Source organism: Triticum dicoccoides, chromosome 1B, assembly GCF_002162155.2.
Source record: "Triticum dicoccoides isolate Atlit2015 ecotype Zavitan chromosome 1B, WEW_v2.0, whole genome shotgun sequence".
NCBI lineage: Eukaryota > Viridiplantae > Streptophyta > Magnoliopsida > Poales > Poaceae > Triticum > Triticum dicoccoides.
The window spans coordinates 126,633,273-126,643,176 of NC_041381.1; the positions used below are offsets into that span (position 1 = coordinate 126,633,273).

Genomic DNA, 9,904 nt, shown 5'->3' on the forward strand with positions numbered 1-9,904 from the left:
ATAGGCGGAGCGCTTGATGACCTCCACCCAGGGGCACGCATCCACCAGCCGCCGCACGAGGCCGAAGTAGCTCCCAGGCATGGCCTCTCCAGGCCACACCCGGACTATGAGGCCCTTCATGGCCTCCTCAGCTACCTTGTGGAGTTCGACCAGCTGCTTCAGCTGGTCGCTAGGGGGCACCAGATGGCCGGCCTCAGCATACTGAGACCAGAAGACCTTCTCTGTTGAGCTCCCCTCCTCACCACGGTAGAATGCGGCGGCATCGGATACACTGCGAGGCAAATCTGCAAACGCCCCTGGAGAGCTCCGAATTCGGGTAAGTGTCAGGTAGTTTACATTAACATGCTTGCTTTGCATGAAAAATGCCTTACCCGCCGCTATTTTCTTCACATCTTCCACCTCTTGAAGGGCCTTACGGGCCTCGGCCTTGGCGGACTTGGCACTTTCGAGAGCCGAGGCGAGCTCGGACTCTCGAGTCTTGGAGTCGCGCTCCAAACTCTCATGCTTCTCCATGAGAGCCTGGAGCTCTTGCCGCACCTCCGCCACCCGCACCTCCTGCTTCTCTCGCTCTGCCCGTTCCGCGGCTGCATTGCGTTCGGCCGCGAACACAGCCTCCTTCAGGGTTGCCACCTTGTTCGTGGCCCCTGCAGTACCCATGTTATCCTTGTTATTCTTTTATTGCAACCTAAATCCTTTCCTGTAAGGTAACTATTCAAAGTGGTGTTACTCACCTTCTTTGTCCTCGAGCTGCTTCTTGGCACGACCGAGCTCTTGCTCGGACCGCTCGAGATCTTGCTTTAACGCACCGACCTCCGCAGTCAGTGCGGCAGAGGTCAGCAGCGCAGCCTGCAAACCCATATTGACATACTTTTTAGCAACCCTGCGTATATCTTTTTAGATCCTCAGTCCGGCTTTTCTTTCCGAACACCAAACTGAGCATCAGGGGCTACTGTCTATGCGGTATTACATTACATAATTTTAACTTCTTACCTCAAAGCCTGTTAGAAGGCTACTGCAGGCTTCGGTCAGCCCGCTCTTGGCGAGCTGAACCTTCTGAATCACTGCACTCATAATAGTGCGGTGTTCTTCCTCGATGGAAGCTCCTTTGAGCGCTTCCAGCAAGTTGTCCGGCACCTCCGGTTGGACGGAGGCCGCCGGCGTCACGGTCTTGCCCTTCTTCCGAAGGGGCCGCCTGCCGGACTCTGGAACCACTGTGGGTTCCGGTGTGGAGTCCGGCGCAAAGTCCGGGAGGCTGCCTTGCGGCGCCTCCGGAGCCTCCTCCTGATGGGTCCCTTCCTGGGATCCCACCTCGGCGTCCTCAGTGGAGCGAGGGGTGGAGGCCGTCGGGATGGAGTCCACATCCGATGGAGCCAACGACCCGCTCGATGAAGCGGGGAGATCATCATCGGCCGGACTGCAGGCAGTATGCGGCATTAGAAGGACGCTATGTGACATAAAAAGAAATTATGAATCATTCAAGAATCCGGATACTTACGATATTGCCGGAGGCCTGGCCCTTGAAGGCCACTCTTCGCTGCCAACGTTGGTGTTGGCAGAGCTGTCCGGGGGAATAGTTCTTCCCCTCTTGGACCCTTCGGCCTCCCCTATTGGGGAAGCCTTCCTCTTCCTCTCTCCCTCCTCTTGGAGAGAGTCTTCTTCCTCCTCCTCATCTTCGGGGGAGGAGTCCGCCCTGGAGTCGTTGGAGACTTGGAAACGGGAACTCTTTCGAGTACCCGTGGCCACCTTCTTGGCCTTCTTCTCCGGCACCACATGCGGTGCCGGAACCAGCATCCCCGCTAGACGGGTGTCTACTGGGTTTTCTGGCATGGGAGCCGGGCAAATAAGCTGCTCCGCCTTCTTCAACCAGTCCGGTCAAAGGAAAAGGAAGATCGAAACCCGCTTAGGGTCGAGCTATTAACAACAAGTGTCCCGTAAAGGGGTAGAATCACTTACCTCATCAGCTGGATGCTGCGAGTGAAATCCGCGATCTTCCGTCGCGGATGCAGGGGCTTCGGCGCCCTTAAACAGCACCCTCCAGGCGCCTTCGTACATCATGTCGAAGAGCCCGCTCAATGCCTGGTGCTGTTTCGGATTGAACTCCCACAGATTGAATGCCCGTTCTTGGCATGGGAGAATCCGGCAGACGAGCATGACTTGACCACGTTAACCAGCCTGAGCTTCTTGTTCACCAGCTTCTGGATACAGGCTTGGAGTCCCGTCAGCTCCTTCGAATTACCCCACAGCAAGCCCTTCTCTTTCCAGGAGGTGAGCTGCGTAGGGATACCAGATCTGAACTCGGGGGCCGCCGCCCACGTAGGGTCGCGCGACTCGGTGATATAGAACCACCCCGACTGCCACCCCTTGATGGATTCCACGAAGGCCCCTTCGAGCCAAAGGACGTTGGGCATCTTGCCCAACATGGCGCCTCCGCACTCCGCTTGAGTGCCCTTCACTACATTCGGCTTGACATTGAAGGTCTTGAGCCACAAGCCGAAGTGGGGCTGGATGCAGAGGAAGGCCTCGCACACGACGATAAACGCCGAGATGTTGAGGATGAAGTTCGGCGCCAGATCATGGAAATCCAGGCCGTAGTAGAACATGAGCCCCCGGACAAAGGGGTGAAGTGGAAAGCCCAGTCCATGGAGGAAGTGGGGAAGGAAAACGACCCTCTCATGGGGCTTGGGGGTGGGAATGAGCTGCCCCTCATCGGGCAGCCGGTGCGCGATGTCGCCGGAGAGGTATCCGGCGCTGCGCAGTTTGGCGATGTGCTCCTCCTTAACAGTGGAGGCCAACCATGTACCTCCCGCTCCGGACATGGTCGGAGAAGGTTGAGACGAGATGCGCGAACTTGGGCGCTGGAGCTCGAGTGCGCGGAGATGGATAAGCAAAGAAGGAAGAAGGCGTAGGTGAAAAGGTGAATCATTATCCCTTATATATAGGCGGACGAAGACTATGCGTCCCCACTAGCCTGGTAAAACTCGCTTATCTCCCAAGCGCCACCATCAATGGCGCGTTTGGGTTACCCACGCCCGTATTGATGAGAATCCCGGAATAAGGGGAACACGATCTCTGCTTCGACAAGACGTGCCAAGGAAACCGCTTCGCTAAACGCGCTGAGGTGGTATAAAAAATGATTCAAGTAAAGGCTTGGTAGTGGCGTGACGTCATGCCACGGAGTACGTCAGCAGATTGAACTTGTGTACATTTTATTTTCTCTACGGTGGAATGTGGAATTTATTTTGCAGAGCCGGACACTATCCTGGTGTTCACAATCTTCTATGGATTATTCGAGGAGGAACCCACCTTGCAATGCCGAACATTATGCGCGCCGGACTCATCGTCATTGAAGCCAGGTTCAGGGGCTACTGAGGGAGTCCTGGACTAGGGGGTGTCCGGACAGCCGGACTATCATCGTCCGTCAGACTCCAAGACTATGAAGATACAAGATTGAAGACTTCGCCCCGTGTCCGGGTGGGACTTTCCTTGGCGTGGAAGGCAAGCTTGGCAATACGGATATGTAGATCTCCTACCATTGTAACCGACTCTATGTAACCCTAGCCCTCTCCGGTGTCTATATAAACCGGAGGGCTTTAGTCCGAAGGACACAACATACATTACAACAATCATACCATAGGCTAGCTTCTAGGGTTTAGCCTCCTTGATCTCGTGGTAGATCCACTCTTGTAATACACATCATCAATATTAATCAAGCAGGACGTAGGGTTTTACCTCCATCAAGAGGGCCCGAACCTGGGTAAAACATCGTGTCCCTTGTCTCCTGTTACCATCCGCCTAGACGCACAGTTCGGGACCCCCTACCCGAGATCCGCCGGTTTTGACACCGACACCCCCCCTCTAGTTATAGCAGTAGCGCCCTATAATGAACCGCGCTACTGCTATGGAAGTTAGCAGCAACGCGCTTAGTAGAAAACCGCTACTGCTAAGATCAGCCCACAAGTTTAGTCCCACCTCGCTCCGTGAACAGGGTGTTTACCACCTTAAATATGTTATTTCTGAAACTATCACAACCAGTTGGTCTTCACTGAACTCTATGTGTGAAATTTGTGGGCGCAATATGAGTCCTCTCCGGTTCCTACCGGAGAGGACTCATATTGACAATTCAGATTGTACACAAAAAGATCATTGATGGCCAATGTATTTTTGCATTGGCGTATATTTTTTGTATAGTTACACTTAGCAGTAGCGGTTTATATGAAAAGCGCTACTGCTATTCAGATTAACTGTAGCGCGTTTTGGTGAACGCGCTACAACTATCCCTACTTTATCCCCACGCGCACAACCTCTCTCTTACTCACACTCTCACTCTCGCCCGCGTGCCGATAACCGTCGTCGTGCGTCGCCGCCGCTGCCGCCTTCGTCCGTCCGCCACCGAGGTACTCCCCTCCTTCTGTCCCTCCTCCCTCCTCCTCGCACATCCTCCCTCCGCCTGCGGCCGCCCCTCCCTCCTCCGTCGCCGCCCTCCTCCCTCCGCCTGCGGCCACCCCTCCTCCCTCCTCTGCCGGCAGCCCTCCTCCCACCGCCCTCGACCTCGCCGCCCCTAGCTACCTCTCGGTCGCCCCCACTCCCTGCCACTAGTTAGTACTAGATTTAGTAGTAGTAGATGTTAATTTAGGGTTCATAGCTAGTACTAGATGTTGCTTAGTTAGTACTAGATTTTTAGTAGTAGTAGATGTTAATTACTAGTAGTGATGGTACTAGTTAACTAGGGCAGTATGATTAATAGTAGTTGTAGTTGAACTACTTTAGGCTAGTTGAACTACTTTATTTTTAGAAAGAACTAGTTTTTTTCTATTTATAGTAAGTTTATATTTAGTAAGAACTAGTTAAATTAATAAAACTAGTTGAACATGTCATATTTGTTGTTATTTTTTAGTTTAAGCAATTATTCTGGATGTATTAGTGATAACTTATACGGTTTCAGTCGTCCCCGTCACCGACCCCCTCCGACATCCCTGCCGTCGTCCCAGTCACCGACCCCCTCCGACATCCCTGCCGTCGTCCCAGTCACCGACCCCCTCCGACATCGAGGTGCGACCAGCCAAATATCCTTGTATATCTTGTGTTGTTGCTCAAACAGGATATGCGGTTGCCCAAGTGGCCGTTCATGTTCAGTTTACATCTCCGAGTGGCCTATGTTTTGCCGGAGTGTTGATTAATTTCCGTTCTGACAAATTTCAGGCGCTCGATATGTCCTTTTTTAGCAAAGGTCATGCCGGATTTTTTCATGAATTCTGGCATGACTTGTGCTAGAATATGTACAAGTTTAATCTTTGAATTTTGAACGCAGGAAATGTCGTCCTCGGACGACGACAGTCTCCCGAGGGAGTGCAGCTGGTGCCATGACGATCGAGGTATGTGCGACAGGTTTGTTGAGCTGGACGAAGATCGGCGCTTCAGCATTAAGCTCGAGGAGACCTTCGATTGTGAAACGGTACGCAACAACGACAAGTGTTTTTTTGTAATTAAGCATGACTTCAGCTATTTCAACGTCTAATTTTCATATTTTACAATTCAACTAGCTTATCCCATGCCATGCAAGACGCTATGTCTTGGAGAGGATGGGTTTTGAAGACCATGAAAATTTTGAAACAAAGAAAATACACCTAAGGACCCATCATGATATGGATTTTAAAGTAAATCTGTGCAATGCTCAGAGCGTAACCCATTTTGGTTGCCAAAATTGGGAAGCACTTTGCAAAATGTATGGTTTTTATGAGGGTATGATTGTCACCATGGATCTTGGTGATCCTGACATCGAGCAAGACAATATGGACATTTGGGTCCTTGTTGATACGCTTCCGATTGTACCGCTATGTGAGTTTCTCAAACATAGTTATTAACTAATTTATATTGTTTATTTCAAAATAGTTGATAGCTTATTTCCATTGACAGCTTATTTTGATTCTTCAAAGACTGTGCGGAAGATGGTAGATAAAACCCACTACACCGATGGCACCAAATTAACGTATAAGGAGAAAAATCATCTGGTCGCATTTTTTACTCTTCTTGAAAATTACAATAACTATTATTGAACTCCTCCAAATTATGGTGAATACGTGCCACTAGTGCATGTGTTGAACCACGGTAACTTCTCTGGAGATACCCTAGTAAGATTTTTTACTATTACGACATCCGTGCATCTTTTGCATACTTCTAAAACTAGTACATCATTGCTAACTACGAATTTATTATTATGATTTCCAACAGAAACTCCCGATGGATTGTGTGCCTCATCTGATGTCTCTGAATGGTCGCCTCTCAGTTCTGAACATACTGCCAGGTAAATCTAGGGAGCTCACCTGTGCATATCGGATTTCTAAAACCGGTGAACACATGATCATCAAAGAATGGAAGAAATGTATGGACATTCGCAAGGAGGTTCTTGGAAGTAACATTCAGCGAAAGGCAAGAATTGGAGACAGGCTAGTCTCCATTCTCCATAATGGAGAGTCAGGGGCTATCTTGTTTTTTGCTATTTTACCTTAGAAAATGTAGTAGGTCTTAATCGAATGTAGTAGGTCCTATGAGGTACAATATGTTTATTATGCGGCAATGTGTTAGAGTTGATAATGAGGAGTACTTGTGATTACGACTAGTGACCAATTTGCTATGTGATGTCATTAATGAAAACGATGATCTTGAGGAGGTGTTATATGACAATGATGTATTATGATGATAAGTTGTTAATGATATGATGATGATGATGATATTATTATATCATTGGGTGAAAGAACCGCGAATTAGTTTCAAGTGGATGGACATCCACTTGAAACTAGTCCACGGTTCTTTCACCCCGTGATGTAATAACTCATTATGATGTAAAAACAATATCTAAATTCCTGTTGTATGAAAACTTGTGTAAATGTGTATGAATACAACATGAAATAAAAAAGAAATAAAATACTAAATAATAGTAGTAGCGCGGGAGAGGAGAAGCGCTGCTACTAATTACCAGTAGCGCTGTTCTGAAGAAGCGCTACTACTAAGTCAATTTAGCAGTAGCGTGAGTCTAGGCGCGCTATTGCTAAGCTTTAGCTGTAGCGCCTTATCAGTAGCGCTCCTGCCCGCGCTACTGATAGGCCTAAAACCTGCGCTGCTGCTAGGCTTTTCTCTAGTAGTGATATATAGGATGGGTCTATTCTAATAACACCCCTTAAGACCTTATTCTGCTAACAAAATGCTTATTCTGCTAACAAAAACGAACTGCGTCACGCCCTATCTAATCGCCTGTGCAGACCGAACCGAACCGCAAGCACGCGAAAAAACAATCGCCCCTCTCTCTCCACTAACCAAATCCCAATCCCCCCACTGCCGTACGCCCACCTCCTCCACTCCCGTGCCCTCCTCCACCTTCTCCGGTGCCGCCGCTCGGGCCTCGCCGCACCACCTCCTTCCTTCGGCGCTGCCGCTTCGTCCCCGCCACACCACCTCCTTCCTCCGGCGCCGTGTTGGCGCCCTACATCGGCCCGACCCCCCTCCCTCCCACCTTCTTCCTCCTCCCACCTACCCTCCACCTTTCATTGTCGGTGCCTCCCTAGCGCCCGTCCAACTCCCTCCATTGACGGATCCAACTCGCCACTCCCCCATAGAGCACCTCTCGGTGAATCCGATGCGCGGCTCCCAACGGCCCCTTCCTTCTCGGCAAATCCAGGCGCGCCTCCCAACAGCACCAGGCGCCTCGCGCGGCTACTGGCGCGGATCCTGGCACGCCGCCACCAGGAGCCCCGTGCGGCTGCCGGCATGGATCCGGCTGCGCCACCCCAAGGCTTCTCGTGAAGCTGCCGGTGTGGATCCAGACGCGCCGCCCGCAGATACCCCGCGCTGCTGCTGGCGTGGGTCCTCCCCCGCCACCCCGCCACCCCGCCGTGGCCTCCCTGCATCCCCTCCCCACCAGCAAGGTGCTCTGTTGAGGGGCGCCAAAAGTCAGGCCCTGCTCCGACCGGAGGCATTGCAGGAGCCGCGCGCTGCCTCCCCGTGTGGCTTTCCGAGCCGTTGATCCTCTGCGCCGACGTGATTCACCACCCACACCAACGCCCCCCGGTGAGAGCAGCTCTTTTGACTGGGCTCCTGGCACGCGGTTCAGGCAGAGTGGATGTTCAGTACGCCGGGGCTACCATAGCAGAGGCACGACGTGATTGGCCACCACCTCGCCGCGAAGACGAACCTGCCTGGACCCGTGCCGCCGCGGCCGGGCCAGCTCCCCCATCACGCCTCTTCCCCATCCTAGATTTTACGGTTGATGGGTCGCTGATGCCTCAGGTGGCTCCTGGGCGAGAGGGCTCTCTGAAGTCCGTGCCGGCATGCAGTTTGGTTGACCGTGGATTGCATTTCCCTTTGACGACTAGGAGGGTCACCTCTCGCCATAGTGCAGCTCGGCTGGCTCTCTATTGCAGCTCCTTCGGCTGGGTGTTCGCGGTTCTGTTTGAAAGTGTTTTGCATAGTTTTCGGTTCAGGGCTTCTTTTGTGCAGTTCATTGCTTTCTCTTTGAAAATTTTGTGTATGATCCAGGACTCCACCTCCGCTTTCAGTCCAGAATTGCCGCGCAGTGTATTTGACAAAGGAGTTCACTTTGCAGAAAAAATTGTACATGGGAGTTCACTTCTTTGTTATTTTGGGGGGAATTGTTTTTTGCAAAATTGTAAGGACAATGGTGTATAATTTCTTAAAATCGATGCAGCTCACTAAGAACATCTTTGTGGTGCACTTTCTACTATCTTGCAGGTTATTTGTTCTCTATGGCCGTATGTGTTGTGCACTGCACCCATGCGTATCGAGGAGCTGCAGTTCGGTTTCCAGTCTAGCGAGGTGCAGCGGCGGCAGTAGCTACGGGAGCATAGCAGCAGGCGGCGGTGTGCAAAGAAGGTCGTTCGATCCGTTGCTCGTGGCCTCCAATTGCTCCACTGCTAGCTGCTATCTCCACCGCTTCTGCTCCTGACTGCAGGTTTGCTTCCATCCCCTGACCAAGTGTTAGTTTTTTTCTCTCTGAACCGATTTCTTACCGCCGGAGACTTTTGAAGCAACTACTGTTGTCCCATGAAGTCATGCCGCTTTGTTCTTCATCCTCAGGGTCAAATTGGGGAGACGAGGACACCCACTGCTCTAGCACCCGCAAGCTCCCGTGCAGTTTGTGCAGTGCACCAATGAAATTCAGAGTCTCGTTGTGTGGTGCGGATCATGTGTGTTGCAGAGATTGGGCCCGGCGGTACTGCTGATGCCCGGCACTTGAATCCGCTATTGTTAATTGCTGCGGTTTCAAATTGATTTCTTTTGCAGGAGAGAAGCCAAGAAGCAAATAAAGAGAAAAGAAGTGCACAACACACTCACTAAAAAGAACTTGTCGATGATCGTTTGCTAATTAAATCGTTAATGTGTATTATGAAAAAGGCAAATAGTGAAAGAAAAAGTGCACTGCACACGAGTGCAGTGCACTAGGCGTGTGTTTGCAGTGGGCAATGCGGCAAAAGGCAGCCCATGTGGTTCAGTTAGTTGCTGGTGGTGCTCGAGAGCTAATTCTGCTCTGTAGAGATATATGTACGACTGTATGTGTGCCTAGAGATTCATTATTTTTTGCCTTTTTGCATCAAGAAAATCCCCTTATTATTAGGGGAATTGATGTTCATTGTTACGAAAAATGTGTAACGTTCACTCTGTAAAAAAGCATGGTCATTATTATCATAACAAAAAAGATGCAGTTCTCTTGTCTTGGCCATGTAATTCGGATGCATTTTAAAAAGTTAATAAAAGAAATAAAATGAAGCCGATCAGTAACGTTGGCCATGTGGTCCACATAACCTATAACTTTTTTAAGAGAAAAGACAAAATGTCATGCGGTCCGCTTCCATGTATGCCGAGGTTCATTTGCACTCGTCTTTGCGGTCCACTC

The 9,904-nt window shown here is 50.7% G+C and overlaps 1 long non-coding RNA gene across 1 annotated transcript; it reads left to right on the forward strand.

Annotated features, from left to right (window-relative positions):
* The first annotated feature begins 7,263 nt into the window (after positions 1-7,263).
* On the forward strand, positions 7,264-9,696 carry LOC119323021. Its single transcript, XR_005156058.1, has 2 exons — positions 7,264-8,962; positions 9,088-9,696. It is a non-coding gene; the product is annotated as an uncharacterized LOC119323021 (long non-coding RNA).
* Positions 9,697-9,904: the final 208 nt, after the last annotated feature.